General features: G+C 35.6%; 1 protein-coding gene across 4 annotated transcripts in view; it reads left to right on the top strand.

Moving 5' to 3' along the window:
• NRK (Nik related kinase) overlaps nt 1-21,023 on the top strand; it is a 116,636-nt gene that overhangs the window by 23,646 nt on the left and 71,967 nt on the right. The window lies entirely within an intron of this gene.

The raw sequence follows: 21,023 nt of genomic DNA on the forward strand, positions 1-21,023 counted from the left end.
TCTTTAATACAAAAGTTATTTTAATATTCATCAGTCATTTTTCCCTCTCATACCAGATTATGAATAATTAAAATTGTGATAATTCAAGTTTATAGTTATAGCTTTTATCTTGCTATACTAGGGAAACTATAATTTTTTTTAACTCAAAAATGACAGTTTAAAATGTACCTTCAGACTCTTCTGAGTGACAGGAGTAAAGTATATTATTCAATTTACATTAAGGAGGCTTACTGGTATTTATCAAAATGCAAGGAGAAAAAGTATTTCGTAAAACAGGCTTTAGTTACTCTAGCCTCTGAAAAATGAATCCTCTATCTTTAGCTCACATCAAGCCCACTTTACTACATCTCTTTCCCTTGACAAGTTCTTTTGTTTTTGTTTTCCATCCCCTCTCATTTTTTTCTTTAGATACTGACAATTCTAAGTGTGATAAATGACCTTGACAACTACAAGTCTTTTTAAAATTTTTGGAGAGAATCTGGAGAAATGTAAAAGTAACTGATTAGTTGACTTTCCAGAGTCACTTTGCATGATGCTTATCTCCATATGCTCTGTATTATTATTTAATATTTTGAGTCATTTGTCCCAGATATATTAGATAGTGATGAACATTTGAAAGCACTGAAATCAAGTGAAGGCCTGGCCTCCTTCACCTTAAAATGTCTTTCTGTATTGTTCCTTATATGGATGGCCCTGTAGCAGGTCAAATAACCAGTCATAATTGACATGCAGGGGAGTGAGAAGCAGTGAGGGACAGAGAATGAATGAAAGAATATATACCTATGGATTTCAATGTTGCATTTTTTTTCCAGAGCAATCCATAATTTGAGATGAACTGGGAAACTGTGTTTCAGCAACACTGTGAGCAAAAGCAGTATAAGGCCAGGACTTGCTGCCTTCTGATGGAGCAAAATGCCCTTACTTCTGTATTTCCATGGTTCTCAGGCAGGGGAGCACATCGAAATCCTCTGGGGAATCATTTGAAAATGCAAATACTCAAGACCTACCCTAAGAGATTCTGATTGGGAACCACTGCCTAGGTGAACTTGAGATTCTAGGTGTAAACTAGAAATCTCAGAGAGGTTTTAGTCCTTTTTTTGTAAGTGGGAAAACTTAAAGCACATGTGCTGGGAGGGCAGCGATTTGACTCAGTATGGTATCCTAGGCAAAATATATGTCTCACAGACAAACCTACCACATTCCTTGAAATTCCCATTATTAGAGTCATTCCTTTGGACTTCTTACCAGAAATCACCTGTTTATGTGCATATTATAAATTAAGTAATGCATTAAACTACTAATTAACACTTTAGCACAGATGAGATTAGGTCTCACCCTAATCCCAAGGGAAATGAGGCACAAGGCAGGTAAATTATTTTTGATGGCTGTGAGAGAGGGGAGAGGTAGAGTTTTGTAACGTGGGGAGTTGTTCCCAAGGAAAGCAAAGCCAGATGTAACACCTCTGTAGAAGGAGGGAGCCATAAGGGTGATATGGGAGGAGCCAGTGAAATGGGGGCAGGAGATGAAGGCAAAATACACTTTGCCAGAGGTTATCCATTTGCCCTTGAGGGAGGGAGCCTGTTTCACTCTTAAGGCTCAAGTCTCTTTTGCTTAGATTGACCCTCTACTGACCCTGGTTCATTTAAATGCAAAGCAACAAAAGGAGAAAGGCTGGAGGGACTTAACCCTACCATTTAGGTTACACAGTATTTAAAACCTGATTGATTTGGCCTATTCAGTGAAGAGGAAACTCTCTCTCACTCACATACACACGCACGCACGCATATTTAGAGCAACTTTATTTGACAATTCAGAGAAAATAGTTAAACTATGTTAGAGCAATGGAGAACAACTTTCTCAATCATTTTGCAAATGCCGTTTTCTGTTTGCTCACTTGACCCTCAGCCAGAGTCCTGGGTCCTACTAAGTCCTCTGGCAGATAGGGGCATTGACTCTTGGGTGAAAGAAATCTTTCAGAAAACCTGTCAAAAACTGAAAATGGAAACATAGGAATCTAGGCTGAAGGCTGTATAGAGGGGATTGGGAAAATGGTCAGGTAGATTTGGCTATTTTCAGTTAACTGAAAAATAGTGAAATGGTGAACGTTCTGGTCTCGATTGAAAAGACGTTCGGAGACATTGGTAATCATGAATTCTACTATGACTTTTTTCTTTCTTTCCAGATATCAGTAAAGCCCATTTGTCCAGACGTTCTGAGCAACATATAGTTAAGAGACTATGTTCCCTTAAAAAATGTGGTTTTGATTCATCTGCTCTTGGATCATCTCATTGCTCTTTGGTCAGATGACTTGAGTCTTGGACTTTTTATTATCATTTTCTTTTTTTTTTATATTTGGCCATATAAAAGAGGGATTAAAGCACATATCAAATCTAAGCAGCAGAATTTAAACCAAGCCAAGCCCATGAACTCTCTTTCTTACTCCCCCCCCCCCGCTCCCAAGTTAGCATCTATTCCCTAAAGCAGCGCCAGTGTTTTTAATTAAGGAAGCCAGCTGAAGTGGCATAAGTGGGGACCACTTTTTTAAGGGGAGCCCAGAAGCCAGTACTGAAGTTTTGGCAGATAATATAGCGGAACTGAAATCTAGTCAATATGGATTTACTGGAAATATGCTCAAACCTCCCCAAACCCCCAAGACCTTAACAGTCTTGGTGGCAAAGGAAAGTTGGATATAGTGATTCTAAAAAATGTTTTGAATACCCTATTACACCCTTGTGAACTTCAAATCTATGAACTGAGTAATGAAATGAGTTTTTTTTTCTCCTCCTCTGGTTTACCAGTTTCTTCCTGTAAAGTTCAAGACAGTGTTGCCATGGTCCTTGGAATGACTCTTTAGTCTTTATTTTATGACCTTTTGGAGCTGTTGATTCACAGATTCTGCTTTCACATGTGAATACTCATGCAGTAGTTCTCAAAGCTTGGCATCTGGACCAGCAGCATCAGTATTACTCAGGAATTTGTTAGAAGTCCAAATTCTTGGTTGCCACCTCAGAACTACTAAATCAGAAACTCTGGGGAAGGAGTGCTGGTTGTGGGGTAGGCAGTCTGTTTGTTAAGATTAGATAATTCTGATGCGTGCACCAAGCTGGAGAGCCACTGCCTTAGAACATTCCTTAGTTATATACTGTTCTTGAAGGTACTCTTTTGTCCCTGTATTGCACATACTATGTCCCCACGTCAGGCATATGCATTTATATAGATTATCCTTCAGATTAAGTTCTTAGAGGTTATTAACTGAGGAAAGTATTTGAGACTGTCTTTCACAATAAAAATAAACTATAAACTATGAAAGCATGTTCTTGGGCATTGATAAAAGCAAATCTCCTGACTCCTCTACTCCCACAACACAAATCCCTAAAAATTTAGAAATACATGTGGCCCTGGTTTTGATTATAGAATTAGTTACTTTTCCTTGCTTTGCATATGTATCCCGTTAGTGAACTGGAAACTTAAGCAGTTTGTTCCTTACATCTTAATAGATAGTTGAGTAGCATTTTGGTGCTGTCTTTGCAAAGTTCTTTCTTGGCAAGTTAATGGTGGCAGCTTAGTGCCATGGTTTGGAGTACTATAGCAGCATTCTGCAGTAAATTTCCCTGTGATGATGCGTTAGAATTCACTAAATGTTTCTGCAGAACTTTCAGATCTGGAAACCTGGGCAGGAGTTCTCAGAAAGGGCAGAAGTTGAGGATGGTAATAGAGAGAAGCTGTATGATCCCCTCTCCTGGTAGGATTTACAGAGTGAGATACTTTGCAGATGATTTTAGGACTTCTGTTCTTTTGTGGTCAGATTGGTCTATTCCAGTCAATATAGTCAATCAATTTAATAATAAAAAAGAAACTTTGTCAAACCAGTTGTTTGACTAAATTAAGTCTTGATTATCTATATGACTATTTCATTCAAGACACAATAGCCTTAAGACAGCCTAAATTTGATATATCCCTAGTAAGAAACTGGGGAAGCACTAACATCTGCAAGCCACGTGAATATAATTTTATATTTGCTTAATGGGCTTCAGATGAAACTTAATCATTTGAGTCACAGGAAGCACCAAACTTTTGATAATAAAGTACACTTCACCCATGTTTCTTTTAACCTGCACCCAACTTGACTAAACCCAGGTCCACAGTGGTCTGGCACATAACATGGTAAGAGTGCATATCAGATGATAAATGTTCTCTTGCTCTCTCAGAGGTTGAGTTTCAGTATTTGCAAGGGAATCCTCAGTTGTATTAGCACTCTTTATTCTTATTTTAAATACATAAATCCTGGATTGCCTTCGGGAGCTGCATAGTGTATAGCAGAAAGCATGAGCTTCGCAGTCACTCAGACCTGGGTTTTAACACTCGCTCTGCTGCTTTCTGTGTGACCTTAACGCAAATTAATTAACCTACCTAAGCCTCAGTTTCCTCGTCTGTAAAATTAAGGATAAGGATGCTAATACTTACATCTGTAAAATTAAGGATAAGGATGCTAATACTTACATCACAGGATACAGTACCTGTTACTTAAGAAGTACACAGTAAATGTTAGTTACTACCTTTCAAGACAAAGGAATCTGCACTTGAGAATGAAATCTTAATTAAGACGCCTTAGTGACCTGGAGGGATTATACTGTTTGTCTTCCTAACAGAATCAATCATGAACTGTGCACATGGTAATATATAAGCTGTTGAACAGAGAGGAAGAGAAGGGGAAAGGGCCCAAGGTTGGCATTTCTGTGCTTTGATTTAATAACTAGGGTAAAAAAAGAGTTTTGATTCAACGGAAGACACAATATCAAATGGTAAAACGGAAGTACAGAATTCTCAAGGGAGAAGTAAAAACTAGAATTGGGAGGAGAAGTGGAAACATACTTTCATAATTGAACTAGGCGAGAATTCAGAAATAATTGTAATACAGTACATATTGTCATAAGTACTATAAAGGGAGCTATGAATGACAGCAGAGGATGTGAGAGAGAAGGAGGGAAAGACAATGAAATTATTCTGATTGAGAAGATTAGGGGTGGGGGAGTTTCTGGAAGCTTTCTCCTCACACCCTCTCACCTCCTCTAGCTAGGAGATAAGTCTGCATTTGCAGCATACATAATTGATTATCTCAACAGGTTGACTGTCTCCTGAGTGATGATCTTTAACTTATAAAACAAAAGAACGAAGGGAAATTATTGGCAATAGAGATCTATAGATCTTCATGGCTCACTTTTTATTGAGACAGTAGTATTTGTTAATTGTGCTCTGACTGACGGAAAGAAGATAACAGGAAATCCACTAAACCACTATAGATACTATATTTTTTGTGGAAGATAAAATATATAATTAAGGTGTTAACTCATGCCTCATTTCTTTGTTCAGGCCTCACTTTTTCACGCCACTCTAGTGGACCTAACATTAAGGGAATAATAAATCTTATAAATAAACTAAGGGTGATTAGGATGAGTAATCACCCTATAACTATTAGTCAGTTAACAATCATTATAGTTTTCCTGTGAGCCATTTGACCCATGAAAATAAATTTACCATTTTTCTTCAAGTTTTATCAACCACACGTGAAAGGAAAATTTGTGGTAATAACTTTTTTGTTGCTTCTACATTAAAAATCCTTATTTAAAAAGAAATCTTTTGGACAGTTTGTCAAAGCCTTGAATTGATACCTTGTGAAAATATATCTAAATGTGTTATGCAGATACATTAATAGTTGCTTTCAAAAATTTTGACAACCATGAAATTTATGAGAAAGCTCTGCTGAGGAAGTACCTAGGTATCTAACAACTCTCACTGGAATTCTTGTTCTTAAAGGAATTCCAAATTCTGGAATTGTGTTTATTTTTCAACTTTTGTCACTTGATCTTCAATGGTATGTAAACAGTCTGTAACAAAGTAACACTAATGCTCCTGGAATGCCATGAAAATCTCATTTTAGTCCATTATGTCATAGGATTAGGGTTAGTGCTCATGTACATAAGATGCTAAACATCTGGATGTTTGATGACATTTGAATGTTACAGCATTACATCAATGTTGCCAATGTGCATGCTCGTTGTTTAAGAATCTTCATGGATGCAATAGCAGTAGAGAACAACATCAGTATTTATTGTGCTTGTAGGCCATTCTTAGTAGAAAAAAAATAAAGCTAAAGATAGCAGTGCCACAGGGTCACTGACTATTTAGGGACAGAAAAAGTTACCTCAGGACCAGTTGTGGAGATAAAAGGGCCTGATTTTGTTAGATGCAGCAGCATCCAAACTTAATTATTCATGTACATGAGGCTGTTTCAAGTAGAATCTGAATCAAATAGGTTTGATCAGTAAGAGGATTGCTAGGGTTCAGTTAAGAAAATTATTTGACTCAACAAATAGTGAAAGACAGTATTGTATAATCATTCAAAATATAAGATCTGGATTTTTGAATCCTTATTCTGGCTCTGCCACTTAAGTACCTATGTGATTTTGGGTATGTGACCTCTCAATTTTCTCATCTGCACAATGGGTATACTACTACTTACTCCCTAAGGTAGTAATGAGGAGTAACTGAATTTATGTATGTAACAATTCTTAGAACAGAACCTGGTACATACAAAGTTATCTAAAATTTTTATTTTCATTGTTGTTATTAATTTGAGTCTAATGGCTCTTTTTCCTGTAGTAATAGTGAAACAATAACCAGCATACTGAAGAAATTGAGATTGATTTGTTTCCTTTTTAAAAACAATTAATTTTATTGCTTTAATCTACTATTAATAAAATAGTATTGTTCTATAATCTTTGATTAGAATCACACAAATATAGGCTATGAGTTAAGCAAAATGTTGGCACAGATTCATGTTCCACTTTACTCTTTAGCTAGTTACCAAGCAACCAGATGTAAGTAATTTATAAATTAAACCTTGCCTTTTTCAGAGAATTTGAGGTTATTTATACTATTAATATTCATCGTTAAGATCAAGGTGAAAGATCAGAAAACAACTAAAAGAATTAAGATAATTTTCCCAATAATCTAAGATAAGAAATTAATATAATTGAAAAGTAAAGATCTCGATTTCCTGGCATCTGAGGCCAAAAAAGAAAAAGAAGAAAAAAACACCTCAAAAATCATGATGACATTTATATCAATTTGCAGAAAACTATATTTTTTAGAAGAAAACTATTTTTTTCTAACCATATCTTGATTGGTTAAGCCTAACTTAAGGGAGCCTTAATTTACTGAGGTTTTGTTACATAAATAACTTGTAGGGCAATGAGGAAAATAACAAAACAAGCTTAAAAAACTAATTCCAGGCATTTCCTGGTAGGTGGGCACACATTCACCATGTTTTCACAAATCCTCTGTCTATATCAATCTTCAAGACTGTCTGCAAAATATGTGAATAAATAAAATTTCCTTTGCCATCTCCCCTTTCTCTTTTGTTGCTCCTTACTCCCTCCCTCCCTCCCTCCCTTCCTTCCTTTTGATTTGGTAGAAAGCCTCTCAGGCTTGTCACCTGAGGAACCCTAATTGAACAAGTAAATTGGTCTATATCTCCTGCCTTACTCTTTTCTACTTAGTAAGGCAGCAAATGGACTCTGGTATTTTAGAAAGCTTTGCAGCAAAAGTGGAACAAAAAGTGTTTATTGCTTAGCTCACAGTTAAGCTAAACATTTAGTCAAACAGAACTTTCCATTAGCTGCTAAGTTCATTATCAGCTCTGTCAATACAGTAAGAATAAAGTGCCACCCAAGGGAATTTTCTGGGATAATGAAACTATTCTATATCTTGATTGTGGTGGTGGTTACATGAGTGAGTGTATTCGTCAAAACACATAGAAATATACACCAAAAAAGGTAAATTTTACTAATGTAAATTACACTTCAATAAACCCAACCCTCCAAAATGTGCTCCATCTCCAATTTTTTCTTCTTGGTATTTGAAAGGGAGGGACTTAAAAGATATGTGGATGAGTGAATGGATAGATATCCAAAATGCTATAGAGATAAAACTGTAGTTACAGAAAAGCACCGAGAATGAGACCACAGAAGCATAATTTCAGTCTCAGTCACCCCACTGGCTACACCCCTCCTCCAAGTGACACCACTAAGTTTACTTTCCCTTTTTGGAGGTTGTTTCTGCCTCTATAAACTTAAGGGGTTGGACTAGAATCTCATTAAGGTCAGGTAATTCTCTGTTGAGGTGACCTGATTTGGGGGGAGGGTGGGAGGAGCAGTTAGAGAGATTTGTTTAAGTGTCAGAAAGTAAATCATCTGTCACAAAAACAGGTGGAATGGATAATGTCATGTGAAATTTGAGAAACATCTGTTCGCCTATAGTAGTGTCTGGGTCAAGATGGAGCCACCTGGGTTGAAGTGATGTATCAGGTTGCCGAAATCAGAATCTAGTTGATTCAAGACATTTTGGCCAGTGTAAAAAAAGTAAAGACTGTTATCAGTTTTATAGTTTTAGGATTGTTTTCACTTTCATTAATTTCTGGGGATTTTTTTTTTTTGCGCTAGTCAGGGAAGAGGGAAAGTGAATTAATTAACAGTTATTCTCCATGTAAGAGAATGATACTCAGAAGAGTAAAGATTGCCTCTAAGAGGAGTAGGTATTATTTTATGAATATTTTACTATCTTGCTTTCCTGTAATCACTTGGTCAAAAAGCTCTCTTTCAGTTAGAGAAGTAAGAAAAACCTGTATTACTGATTGCATCCATGTAGAATGTGAAAGAGTAATTCATTGAGCAATATTGCTATGTGCTGTAATATAACCTGATTATGTTTGGGAGATCTGATTTCCATTTCCAAGCACAAATAGACCTATTAAAATAGTACACTTGATAAGATGATGATTTTGATAAAGGAATAAGAGGTGCCAAGGCAAACCATATTCTCTGGTTGAGCTTGGTTGTCTTCAAACTATAAAGAGCATCTGTAAATGAAATCTGCCAGATAAGATTCTCCAGTGATACATTAGAGTACTTTTATGTCAGTGACTTGTCAAACAATTGTATATAGCCAGTATCAGCATAATTTTAGTGATTCATAACCCAATAAGGATGTGGTTAAGATAAAATGTGGCTTGAACCTAGAGAACAGCAGCAACTGAGAAATCTGCACGTATCTCAGAAACACACTGGAATGTGCTCCTTGACAGAGTGCATGGAAGCCAGGCTCCTACTGTAAAATACTTTAAAAAATGTGTGTGTGTGTGTGTGTGTGTGTGTGTGTGTATAATATATATAACTCCCCAGTGAGAAATAACTGCTTTACAGTGTTCACTTAACAACAACATGCACAAGTAAGAATTTTTTGCACTAATGTATTTGATGATTCCATAATCATATGTGTGACAGTGGGGTTTGGGAGGGTGCAGAAATCTTCTGAGGGTATAACTGTGTACTTGGGTAGCCCTTGCTACACAGAAAACTTGGAAAGAATAATAAAACTGGTTGATGGTAATTTTTAATAGCCTAGTTGACCCTGAACCTCTTGAAGGTGAAGTCCTTGACTTAATTTGTTTTTAAAGCTCAAATCCAGCACGTTGCATTGAATGAACTAGTTCTGTTTGGTTTCATACTTCTTAGTGCTTACTTTATGTCAGACACTGTGCTACTCCTTTCATGTATGTTATTTATTTTGATATCTCTAAAACATTCCTGTGAGAAAGGTATCATCATTCCTATTTTACAGATGAAGAAACTGAGATTCAGAGAGGTCAGGTAACTTGCCTAACAGTTGGTCATATAATTAGGTAATAGTAAACATCTGAAATTCGAAGACCACCATACTTTTTCTACCATACCAGAGCTTTGCTTCACTGCCCAAAGAAACTAAACATATAATTGTTTCCCTTTAATGTATTAGTAATTATTATTAAGCTGTTTATTTTGCTAAATTGTTCTGTTGAGGCTAGAGGAAATTTACACTTAATGTTCCCACAGTCATTGTTTATCTCAATAAAGCTGTTATTTAAAATGAAAATAAAATTAATATAACTTTCACCTTTCAAAAGTGTTTTTTATTATATTCACAAATTGGTACAACCATGACTACTATCTAATTACAGAACATTTTTATCACCTACAAAATAAACCCTGTACCCATTAGCAATCATTCTCCATTCCCCCTTTGCCCAGGCACTGGCAACCACTAATATACTGTCTCAGAATATTTGCATAGTCTGGAAATTTTGCATAAATAGAATCAAACAATATGTTACTCTTTGTGACCAGATACTTTCACTTAGCAAACTATTTTCAGTCATCATGTTGTAGTATGAATCAGTACACCATTCTTTTTTAATGGCTGAATAATATTTCATTGTATTACCACATTTTGTTTATTCATTCTTCAGTTTTGATAGAGATTTGGATTGTTTAAACATTTTTGGCTATTATGAATAACATCGCTGTGATGATTCATGTACAAGTTTTTGCATGGATATGTGTCTTCATTCCTATTGGTTATATACCTTGTGATGGAATTGCTGGATCACATCCTAACTATGTGACTCTTGAGGAACCACAAGACTGTTTTCCACAATGGCTGCACCATTTTTCATGCTCATTAGTAGTAGAAGTATGAAACTTCTAATTTCTTTGCAACCTCACCAACACTCTTTAAAAAAAAAATTATTATATCCATCCTTGTGGGTATGGAGCAGTATCTCATTGTGGCTTCGATTTGCATTTCCCTAATGACTAATGATGCTGAGTATATTCTAATGTGCTTATTGACCACTTGTGTATCTTCCTTGGGTAAATGTCTGTTCAAATTCTTTTGCTGGTATAAATCCCTGATCAGATATATGATTTGCAAATATGTTCTCCCATTCTGTTGGGTTTCTTTTCATTTAATTTTGATGAACTCTAATTTATCTATATTTTCTTTAGTTGCTCTAAAAAACCATTACCTAATCCAATGTCACAAAGATTTATTCCTATGTTCTCTTCTAAGATTGTTATAGTTATGGCACTTATATTTAGGTAACTGTTCCACTGCAAGTTAATTTTTGAATATGGTATGAAGGAGGTGTACAGCATCATTCTTTTGCAGGTTATCTGAACACCATTTGTTAAAAAAGACGTATTACTTCTCCATAATTGTCTTGACACTCTTGTCAGCAACCATTTGTCCATAAATATAGACATAAGGGTTTATTTAAGTTATTTTCATATAATTAGCAAATTTTATGATGCCTGCCATGAATTTGGTTTAGATATGAGCTTCACACAAAATGAAAGTGATAAGATACAAACTATGCTTATTTGCTGTAAAATAGTTATTGAAAGAGTTTTGTCATCAAGGAAGAAAAAGTGAGTGGTTTCTAGTTTTGAAAATAATTATACTTGGGTCTTTGTTATAGTAAATTAGTCTCTACTATAGTTTCACCTTAACTGTAAAATGGATTACTCAAGAGCTAGTTTTGAATATGGTAATATATAAATGTCATCATTGACTGCCTTCTATTAAATACAAGAGAATTTTTACTGGTTAGCCACCAAAATTACAAGGGAGAAAAGAATCCTCAAAAAACTAAAAATAGACTTACCATATGATCCAGCAATCCCACTCCTGGGCATATATCCAGAGGGAACCTTAATTCAAAAAGACACATGCACCTCAATGTTCATAGCAGCACTATTTACAATAGCAAGACATGGAAACAACCTAAATGTCCATCAACAGATGACTGGATAAAGAAGTTATGGTATATTTATAAAATGGAATACTACTCAGCCATAAAAAAGAATGAAATAATGCCATTTGTAGCAACATGGATAAACTTGGAGATCGTCATTCTAAGTTAAGTAAGCCAGAAAGATAAAGAAAAATATCACATGATATCACTTATATGTGGAATCTAAAAAAAAAAAAGACAAAGGAACTTATTTACAAAACAGAAACAGACCCACAGACATAGAAAACAAACTTATGGTAACTGGGGGAAGGGGAAGAGGGTGGGAAGGGATAAATTTGGAGTTTGAGATTTGTAGATACTAACTAATATACATAAAATAGATAAACAACAAGTTTATACTGTATAGCACAGGGAACCATATTCAGTATCTTGTAGTAGCCTATAGTGAAGAAGAATATGAGAACAAATGAATGCATGTATGTTCTTATATGACTGAAGTATTGTGCTCTACACCAGAAATTGACACAACATTGTAAACTGACTGTACTTCAATAAAAGTATATTTAAAAGTAAAAAGAAAAAAAGATAAAACTTAAAAAAAAACGAAGGGGAAAAGAAAAAACAGTCAGATAATTATCCTATACAAATGAATTATAATCACAAGATATTAAAAAATAAGAATAAAAGGAAAGTTGTCATTTATCTCCAAGATGAAAAATATATTCTATAGTCTCTGACGGGCTTTCTTTAGAACTTTCCTTTGACTGAGGTCATCCAGAGATTTGTTTCAAAGAATAGCAATGGGTGACAGTATATTTTGGTATAATGATATGGATCATTAGATGTACAAACAAACTATACAGAGAAAAAGTTGGTTTTAAAATGAATGTGTTTGTGGCTTTAACTTTCCTAAGTCAACATTTATGATAGATACAGTCAGTGGCAGATGTTAAAACCAGGGTGGAGGGGCTTGTGCTTATTGTGCTCTTAATGCATCTAAGCAAGTTGATTAAATTTATTTCCAATGGGCAGTACATTTGTGTCACAGAGGCCCTGCGTAGTACTTAGCAAATGCATACTTTAACTGTATTTAAATCTTCCAAATGGTGAGTGGCTGGTTTAAGAATTAGGATTTTATTAGCTAAAAAGTTAGAAAGTAGCAGGAGAGTTTATATTCCATTTATCCTACATGATAAACCTGGGAAAAACAAAAGCAATATTGTATAAATGGTGGGCAAGGAATAATAGTTAAGCTATGGGATGGTATGATATATGATTTTTATGAAACCTCAGCCTAGGCTTTTGTACTACATTGATTGCATTTCCTGAAAGGCAAGAAGAAAAGTCACTATGGAAACACTAGGGATGATTCTAAGGATGCTGAAGTAGCAAAAGGTAAGAAGGCAGTTGTATTATTGAGTACTGTTACTATCAAGGAATAGAGAGTTTTGTTCCAACACCAACACTCTCTATTTAGACTGCTCAAACTTCAAACTTTCAAGTTAGTTACACACACATACACGCACACACAGTTTTAAAAAGTCTCAGTGAAAAGAAAGAAACCTATTCCCATGTCTTATTCTAATTGTCAAAGAATTCTTGCTGCTCTTCATCAAAATCTTTTTTGCTTTAATTAAAACTTATTTCTTTTTGATCAGTTTCCAGTAGTCACAGCAGCATCCATGACCTTCTGTATATTTGAAGACAATTTTCCAGGTTGTCATAGAACCTTCTCTTCTCTAAACATTAATACCTCTAAATATTCCTAGAGATATTCACTTACATCACTTCAGTGATTTCTGTTATTCTTTGCAAAAGATTATTCTTCTCTTTAGAAAATGATAATGCTCAATTTGGCTTAAGTAGACTCTCTTCAGGAGAGTCTGCATTTTTTATATTTTTTCAGATGAAAGAGGGAGCCTAACAATTCAGAATTCTATCTAGGAGACTTTCATTTCTCACTTTGACATTTCTCAGACTGTTTTTTCTCACCATGTGTGATCATATCTGAAAACTATATAAGAAGAGCTTATGCCAAACATCTCTCAAAAGGCTTCTGCTGTCAGAGTCAGTTTAGTCATTAACCCAGGAGAACAGTGTTTAACCAAATTGAGCCATTTTTTTGCAAGAGGATGATCTTCTAAGCTTTCCTTTATCCATATTTATTCAGTGTCATATGTAACAATATAAATGTATAATTTGGATAGAGACTTTAAAATGAATTAAAAAGGTTTTTTTCTCCATTGCTGTGACTTTATTTAGAATGTATACTGCACTGATATGCTGAGTTTAATTTATATACCTGAAGGGGCAGAGTGTAGAGTTACAAATCCCTGTAGAAAGGATCCCACAGTTCTTGGTTATGCTTAATATCAAAAATTTAAATGAGGCACAGACAAAAGACAGATATTTAGTCTTATAATGTTGTGTAGTACGTCTCATTACCTTATAAGCATAGGGGAGATCTTAAAACATCTGTGGGCCACTGCCCGGTTATATCTGGCCAATTCTCCGTATTTACTCACCCTATGTATTAGAAAAATCTCCCTCTATGGTTTGATCTGGAATTTTCTAAATCCTTTTGAATTAAAAAGAATGAAATAAGCAGTAGTGGAAAAACTCTGAAAAAAACCATCAAATATACCAAGTAGAGGAAGAAATCAGATCCTTATAGAAAATTTTCATTTATCTTAGCTGGTGGCAAAGTTACCAAGCCATCCAAAGTTTAATGAATAACATACCTATTAAGTGAAACATACATATCCACATGCACACATATATGTGGTTCTCAATACCTGAATAATCTTACTGATGTAATTTGGTAGTTAAACTTGCCAGGGTAGAAAAACTAGTTTCCATTTAGCTTTCTACGAGGTAAGACTTTGTTAGGCCGGAGTTAATTTGGAAGAATAAAAGTAGGTCATTTAGGGTATCTGAATTTTGCTGCAAGACTAGTAAACTTCGCTGAGTTTACAGAGTTAAGCAAAAAGGACTAGTAAAATGAATTGCTTTGGCTGTACTCTTTGCCCACTCTCAGTGTCAGTCTTTTCCTGTTCCCCTCTTGTTCCTCCTTCTTCTCCTCCTCCTCCACCTTTTATTCCTCCTTTATCTTCTTCCTCTTATTCTCTCTCCTCCTCCTCCTTCCTCCTCTTCTCCCCTTCCCCCCCTCCTCCTTCTCCTCTCTCTTGCTCTTACTGTCTCCTTCCTTCCCTCCCTCCCCTCGTTTGAGGAAGAAGGCAGCCTACAGCTAATCATCTCATCAGTATTCCCACCTTCATGCAGTCAGTGTGGATGGGCCTACTCTGTTCTTTTACACAGCTCCTCTTCAATGATTTTTTTTCCTCTTCAAGATTGCCTTTGATGTTTATTTTAATTTGTGAATCTCCCTTGTATTTAGATGCTGTTGCACTCCTTCATGGGCTGAAGCATATCGCAAGGGTTCCATTTCAACAGGATAATTATAAAACAATCTCACTATTTCTCTAAGCTTATGCCTGGAGTGACAGTGCCTGGAATGGGAGAGGAGATAGTGGAGGATAGCAGTTTATTCCTTGGAAGGAAGGCTTAATTTTTATAGTACAGTTTCCTCCTTGAGGAAGCCCGTGAGTTCACATTCTTTCAGGTATGGCCTCACAAATACATAGGGATTTTCTGACTTCTCATAGTTCGCAATGGAATAAAGGTACATTATATGATAAATAAGAGCAACTTCTATATTACCTCACTGACATAACCATACCACCAGTGAAGACCCTTGGAACCACAGTACTTTGGTTTTGTGAAATCCCAGTTGTGGGCTTAGAGAGATAGTGGAATCTTTTTTTCCTTTTAATAATTGTCTTACTGAAGTGGAAACCCTGCAATATGTTTCAACAGCTGTTAAGGGGTACAGCAAACATTCAAACCCACACAAATGGTGAAGTCTACAGAGCTACTATTTATGTAAATATTGTAATTTGAGCCTGAAAGGAATTGGATTTTATGTATTAATAAATAAAATTGATATCTTTCTTTGCAGGTCTCGAGCTTTATTTCTGTATCTGTTGAATACTTATTTAGGAAAAAAAAAGCTATTGGTCTTACAGCTTTGTAGGCATTACTACGGCAAGATAATCTTTTCTTCTTTTAGATTCTGCCAGCACAGCCATTTGTCAGTCAATTCAGACAAAAACCAGTTCCGTCAGTTATTTTGTTTTCAAAGTTTGGCCCAAGGAACTCTGCACAGCCTAGGGAGTACTCTAGGTGGCATAGCTCTCAAAAAATGTAAGTCAGGTGCTTAAAACAAACCAAAACAAAAAACAAGTAATAAAAGTCAGCGGATTTTTTCATGATAGGTTTTAATTTGTATTATGAACACAAATGCATATTTTTCTTGGCTTAAGTATATTTTTAGTAGTGGTAAAAGAAATTTATTGAATAATGATGGAATTTAAAAAGCATTGGTAAAATATTAAAATATCAGACTTTCTATGCATATGCACCTAAAAATATACTCTAAAAGCGAGTAAAGCTAAATTGATAGAATTGCAAGGAGAAATTAATCTATTCCCAATCACAGTGGAAGACTTTAATACCTGTCTCAGAATTTTATAGGCCAAATTGACCAAAAATTAATGAAAATATAATTAGCAAGCTTGATTTCTTAGAAATAAGTAGAATTCTGCAACCAACTATTAGGGAATAAACATTCTTTCCCAGCACTCGAGATATTTTGGAAAGTTGGTTATATGCTTGGCTATAAAGAAAATCTTAAATATTAAAGATCCTACAGAATATACTCTCTGACAAAAATTCAATACAATTTAGAAAGCAACAACAAAATGGTAACAAACATCCTCATATATTTAGAAATCAAAAACTTGCATATATAAATAACTCATAGAGAAACTAATATTTTAATATATACTCAAAATATTTGTCCAATTAGATATTTATCCAATCTGATAATAATTTTAATTAAATAGGAAAGTGCTATTTTAAAGCTCTCATGCATATCAAATAATAGTAGTAAACACATAGCATAATAATTCATAGTACTTGTTAGCTGATTGGGGAGAAAAATGTTTAAGAAAATTAATGTAACAGACATTTGTAAGAAGATTACTTAATCTATTTAAGAATAACAGGTTTTAAGTCCTTTGGCAGCACTAGATTTGTCATACCTTTCCTAGCATAATGCTTTGCAAGCAATCAATTAATTTTTGCTGGATTGTATGCAGTAGAAAATAGTGAAAAACTATACTTTAGTATAGTCTTGATGAATTAATTGCAAATCATTCTTACTCAATCATTAAAGTAGTTTCCCTAAGATTGTCTATTTAGCAATCTGGATCAATATACTGAAATTACTTCAGTTTAGATTTTGAAATAATTCAGGTTGCTTTTCCTGAAAATTCTTCTAAATTAATGAAGCATAAAATAATTATTTAATCTTTCAAAAAAGCAAAGTGACTACCAAAGCTACATCTTACAGATGCTCTCTTGCCCAAGTTAGGTATGGGTAAAGTGCCTTTTCTGGACCCCATACTCTGATCCTAAGGCAGGTATGATATACGGTTTTTGAAAGATCTGGTGATTAGCCAGTTTGAGCTTGCTAAGGTTATAGATATGCTACGAATTAGGCCACAATCTGACTTACACAAACCCACTCTGAAAATAAATCTCATCAAACATATTTATATTTTTTAATAAGTCTCAGCATTGTCAGAGAAATATTAACTGGTTAAGATAATATTTAAACAGTACATTTCTGACTGCATTTGAATTCAGACTTCTTTACAGATGAAACTCTTTCTTCCATTATAAATAATAATGAAAACAAAAAGTTTAATTAGACTTTTATGCCAGTTGTTTTTCTTATATCCTCTAAATATTAGCAGTTTGCTCCATTGGATTTAATCATGAATCCACCCTGAAGCTTATGATTATAGCAGTAAATAGCAGTAATATGTAGCATTGCCATCAATATGAGACCATATAGAACCTATGACCTAACAAAATGTAGCTATTCTGTATGAATTCTAATATATACTAGGAATTTGGAAATAGTCAAATATGTAAAATCTCACTGATTTGGGGGAATGCTGGTATGTATTTGTGAAATATTTTCAATAGGGAAATCTTAAATGTAATTCTAACATTTTCAGGGAACTTGTAAGTTTTCATTTGCACCCTTATACAAATTGCCACATTATCTCCTGTATTATAATTATGTTAGTATGTGTACATTTATTACAATTTTAAAAATTCCTTCAAAGTAGAAACTGTAACTAATTTTTATAATGTCTTGCGTGGTGTCTAGTATATAGGTGGGATTTAATAAATACTTCTTTAATATGGAGGTTGTGTGAAGGAGTAAAAAGAGCATCAGAGTGGGAAGGGAGTCTTGGACTTAATTGTGGCTGTGATGCTATCTGGGGGGCTAGTGGTGGAGAATACAGCAGGAAAAATGGGAAAACTATTTGAAGGAGGAAAGAAAAAAGTCAAAATTGTGAAGAAGGCAAAATTGGTTTTTACATCCCCCCATGACCTTTTGGATCTCTTTTTTCCTTTCCTCCAAATCTGGAAATCATGATTGCTACACACACACACACACACACGCACGCACACACATGCACAGCTCCCCACTAATGCTCCTCCCACATGGAAACACAAACATACCCACACAAACACACACAGATTTTATTGAATTAACCTGATATTTGGTATAAAGGTATGTTTTCAGCCTTAATATTCAAAGTTATTCTTGCCTTAATCTCTCAGTCTTCCACATTGCCTTGCTAGGTGTGACTTGCCTCTGTGACTCTCCTCTTTTGGTTAGCCGTAACTAAGATCTTCCTGTACTTGGATTTTATTTCCCTGTGTTACTAACATCATTCTCCTTTTATCATGGTACAGTTTTCAGCTCAGCATTCTCTGGGGGGCTATATCTCACTATCCTTTCCCTCACCCACATCTGTCTGTCACTCAACTGTGCAGGATACACTTAGGGGTTTAACTTTGAGCCTTTTAGTTGATTTCACACTCTTCAGATTTCACTTCTGCAGGCTTGATGCAAACAGCCTGTTATTGGCAAATCCAGAAATATAGTTAAAAGCATATATAGTACCAGGGTGAGAAGGGAGGTCACTAGACAAGACCTTCCTAATACATCACTAAGGGAAGGTTAGAGAATGCTTTGACTTTGAAAAGGCCAGAGCAGGATCCTGAAGGAATAGGGTAGCAGAATGGAGTGTTAAGGGAGTAAACATCTAGCACATGGAGCATTGCCTATAAAGGTCCATTCAAGGTCGATTCAAGGTCAGTTCAATGAGGTGTAGGCTTAAGTCGTCTTAGGGGCTAGAATGTGGGCTCCCAAGCTTTTTGAGACTGGCAGGGTCTGGGAGTTAGTGGTAAATTACCAAATTAATATTGGTGGAAAATATCCTTCCTTTAGTTTCTGCACATCTTTTGCTTTAGAGCATTGATTAGACCCTGAGGGCTATCGGTGTTTCTTGGCCTATCTTCTGTGGAAACCATTTTTTCTCCTCATCTCCTTTCTCAATCTTTTCTACACCCTGCATGTTCTCTCACTTCACCCAGTACTCCTTCCTTTTCCATTCTCCCTTCTCTTTGGCATTTCCCTAAGTCTTAGTGTTCATCCCAGTCAAATATAGGTGCTCCTAAGGTGCCTTTGAGAATGTTAATTACTGCTGTAGATTATAGTCAATTCAGTTTTTAAGGACTTTTTTCTTTAAGGCATCAACATCCCTCTCCACTTTAGCTTCCTACTAAGGGTATTGTGTCTGTACCTCTGTGGACAGACGTGGGAGAGTTGAGGTTCCAGCTTTGACTGGGTAGATTTTGAGGCAAAGCTGCTTCTTTGGATGAGTCTCTCTCCTTACCCATTTTTCTCAGTGCTTTTCTTTCAACTAGTTGTGCTGTTTGATAGGATCAAAAACACTACAACTTACATCTGTCCGAGCAGATGGAATGCATTTTGTATGAGTGTTAACTGATTCATGCATTGCATAAAGAAAGCAATCTGTGTTAAAACATTGTGACACTGCAATGATGCATTATCTGTTGTGTGCAGAAACCTGTTTGCTTATAGAGGGTTTGATTCTTTGCTCTTGCCCGTGCCCTCATCAACTACCCCATGGTCAAACCCAGACAAACCTTAAAGAGAGAAAGAGATACTATCTATGACAATGGGAGAAAATGGGAACTGAGAGGAAAAAAAATCTGTATACAAAAGTTGCTTTTGGTAGCTGAGTTCCTTCTTTATTTTTGTAGTGTATGGTCCTTCAGAGGGGGAAAATATCACTGTGAGGAAGCTTCACACAAGGAGAACTAAATCATCATCTCCTACTTGATCATGATTTCACTATACATCATAGACAAAGGTGTTTGGAAGTGTTTGCAGAGCATTTGATATAATTCAGGCCCTAGTCTCACAGAGATCCTATATAGTGTCCTCAGCATGAGCAGTTACAGACTGTGACTTTAAACCTGAATTTGTGACCAGCATTGAAGGTTTTATGATGTCACCCATTTGTAATACAGACCCTCAATAGCTTTGTACTTTTGTCCCCCATGGACGCTGATGTGCTTGTCATATAGCAGTGCATTGAGATCTCCCCTTAGTTGCCTAGTAGCAGCTCTTCATTTATTTCTAGCAAATGTTGTATGTATCCTGCAGCCAAGAACATTGAGCTTTATTGTCTATTTTGTGCAATTTGCTCTTTGAATGCTGTAACGCAGTAGAGAGCAGCTCCATTTACAAATGATGTTACTACATACTTTGACCTATTTTTCCCTGTAGGAGTAATAACAAGGGTAATAAAACTCAGCTGAAGCTGCTGTATAAGCACACATAACTGCCTCAAATTACAGGGCAGTTTCTAAGCTACATAGCCACTGAAACCACGAAGGCCCTCTTCCGACTCCTTTCACAGTTCTAATAAGCATGACCATGATTGTCCCAGGTTTCTGGATGAGGAAAAACATTATTCTGTTGGATTATGCTGGTGGTTAGTAGCATTTTAGCTACAAAATTTCTGTTTCAGTACATACACTTTGGCTCTATTTAGCCAGGGTTTGGATGATTTGGAGGTTTGCTAAGTTAAAAAAAAAAAGTGAGAAACTTGGAGCTCTTACCATCTCATGAATTCGTAGTAGATATAACCACAAGAGGTATAAACAACAGATCCTTAGTGAAGAAGCTGTGGGAATAGTAGCCATGAGTTAGGAGAAGTACAGATAAGAATTAGGTAATTTCACCTGACAAACCAAACCTGGACCAATTTGGCAAGAGCCTTGGCCCTTCTATTACTTATGCAGGATCATGGCCTCTGAACTAAGCTAACGCATATCTTCTCTCTTGAGGGTCTCTGACTGAAGAGAATTGTAAGGA

This window comes from Camelus dromedarius, chromosome X (assembly GCF_036321535.1).
Source record: "Camelus dromedarius isolate mCamDro1 chromosome X, mCamDro1.pat, whole genome shotgun sequence".
Classification (NCBI taxonomy): Eukaryota; Metazoa; Chordata; class Mammalia; order Artiodactyla; family Camelidae; genus Camelus; species Camelus dromedarius.